Raw genomic sequence first — 2,450 nt, 5'->3', positions numbered from 1 at the left:
CGTCTAACAGCGCGTGAATGATGGCGTCCAGTTGGGCGCGGTAGTGAATGGGGATTCTGCGGGGGGTTTGATATATGGGGCGGTGGTGTCCAGTAGCGATAGAGTGTTGAAGGAAATGCGTACTGCCCAGTTTAGACGTGTGGGTGTCAAACGAAATGGTAAATTCATTTAGTAGCTCCATTAAGCCGTATTTCGCCTCCATGGGGCGGGACAGTAGTACAATCAGCTAAGGCTGTGCCCAATGATTGCTGTGTTCTACACATGACAAGAAATCAGCGTTTCGTGCGCAAAGGTTACCGAATGTTATTTGTCCGCCAACGACATCGATAAAGGAATGTATTTCTTGAAAAACTCCATCCCAAGGATGGCCTTGTAACCCAATTGAAACTTGACTGTTCCCGCTTACACATGTTTAACATATGGCCTTACATGTGCACCTCTCTCTCTCTCTCTCCCAATTACAGGTATCCCGGACGAGTAACCACGAGCGCCGGACAGGAAGGAGTAGCCTGTCGGTACACCCACTCCATGAGTGACCTTGATATGTTTTTCTGTACTTCACGTGACTTGTATCCGTTGTCCTGGTTCCGGTTTCGGTGTCGAATATACATGTGCTTGCAACGCGGTCGTTCTGCTTTCTTATCCGTGCGTCGTGCTTGTTGTGCCTACACGTGCTGCTGTGTCTGAGTTAACCCGGTGTATTGGTTGCCTTACAGCGTATTGCGTCGATTCGCCCACGCTACAACTGAATACCACTGCTGACGCTCCATGGCCTTGGACGGTTTGGATTATTGCCAGGTGAAGATGATGGAGTCGAGGATTTCGAGAAATGGATAAATGGTTGTTGATCCCTCAGGATTACGCTGTACTGTGAAACTATGAACTCACTGTTGTCTCTATTGGAGCGGAGTCGGGTATAAAAGTTTATATGGAGAGTGAGTTTCTGCTAGCGCACAGGACCGAACGCGACCCAGAAAAAACTTAATAAACTTTGTGGAGTATACAAACTCCTCGAGATGGCTAGATCCAAACAAAAGGTTCAGCGGATTTGAATGAATGCATCCCATAGGCTGATGGAGCTAGGTAAATAATTTGTTTGTGTTGCCGGTAAAGAACGAGTTTGGGAGAAAGCAGTGAGGATTAGGAAGGAAATAGTTTCGGGTTTGCCATCAGACCGGGTATGGCAGTGCCGTGCCATCATTGCACTGACACTTCGGCTTCTGGACAGCCCCGTGACGGACATCATGTTTGAGTTGGCTAGCCAAGAGTGTGCTATTCTGTTGGTAGCGGGACTTTTGGGTTGACCGAGAGAGTTCACATAGGTATAGCAAAACCGATATATGATCACAGGTAATTTTGGTTCATTTGGATATCCATGTGGCTGTAAAGCGGGGAAATTCGGAGCGGAGAGCGATACCGATGCTGCAGAAGATCGAATCTTGGGAAGAGGAAGGAATGGGAGGAGATCAATAAAGCCTGGTCACTGAAGCATTATCGGATAGCACGGAGTTCAACAATAGAGTCCAACTTGAAGTTTATTACAGTTAAAGTGGTGACAGTAAGTGACTTGATGAGACAGTATGGCAGTCAAGAGTATGGGAAGTCAAGAGGTATAGGTCGGGTTCGAACCACAGACCTTCCATTCAGTAAATTTGCGCTCTAGCCAATTGGTCCAACTCGCCTGCGTTGAACCACCACTGAACCGGAGAACTGAGGCATAGAATAAAACAATATACGTATGCTTCCGTTTAGTGACTACGGAGTTTACTCAGCTGGCGATACAAGAGGTCAGCACTGGTGGTAAAGGAGTGTCTCGTTTTTTAGCACTGAGCTTCAGTCGACCATCAGCCCTAAGGCCCGCTCAGGTGAGTATTTGCGTAAAGTCTTTTGGTAGGGTGGGAACTTGACCTATGTGGCAACGGGCAAGAAGGACAGACGTTGGCGTAGTTAGTGTGGGCAAATTACAGTGTGAGTTTTACAGGAATCTGTAGTAGTCTTTAGCTTTGTTAGAGTCCCATCAAAAGGTCTCCGTTGTGCAGAGATGTGGTGTGCTGATCGACAGCAGGCACAAGATAATGGACAGGGAGTAGCTTGACTAGAGGTTGCTGCGGTTTAGGAACAGTACCACTAGTCAGGAACGAAATTGAAAGTAAGTGTAAGGGTCATCAGCGAAGACAACATGGTAGTGCGGACGACCCCGGAAACAAGGACGTTGTGAATGATCGCTGCACATTTTTCAAGGTAGTGCGACGTGCCTGTGAATATTGTGGGGCGAATCCAGGGCTTGATTCCAGTATGGGTCTCACAGACGGCTTAAAGATGGCAGTTAAAGACGATTTACAATGGAAAGAGTGGCGAATGAAATCGAAGAACTTGTGGGATACAGCCGCTCTGTACCACGCTAAAGGTACCGGAGTATCCAAGTGTTATGTATTTCACTTCTGGAAGAG

Source organism: Opisthorchis viverrini (genome assembly GCF_000715545.1).
Source record: "Opisthorchis viverrini unplaced genomic scaffold opera_v5_55, whole genome shotgun sequence".
Classification (NCBI taxonomy): domain Eukaryota; kingdom Metazoa; phylum Platyhelminthes; class Trematoda; order Opisthorchiida; family Opisthorchiidae; genus Opisthorchis; species Opisthorchis viverrini.
The sequence above is the reverse complement of the archived record's forward strand: the minus strand, read 5'-3'. Positions refer to the sequence as shown.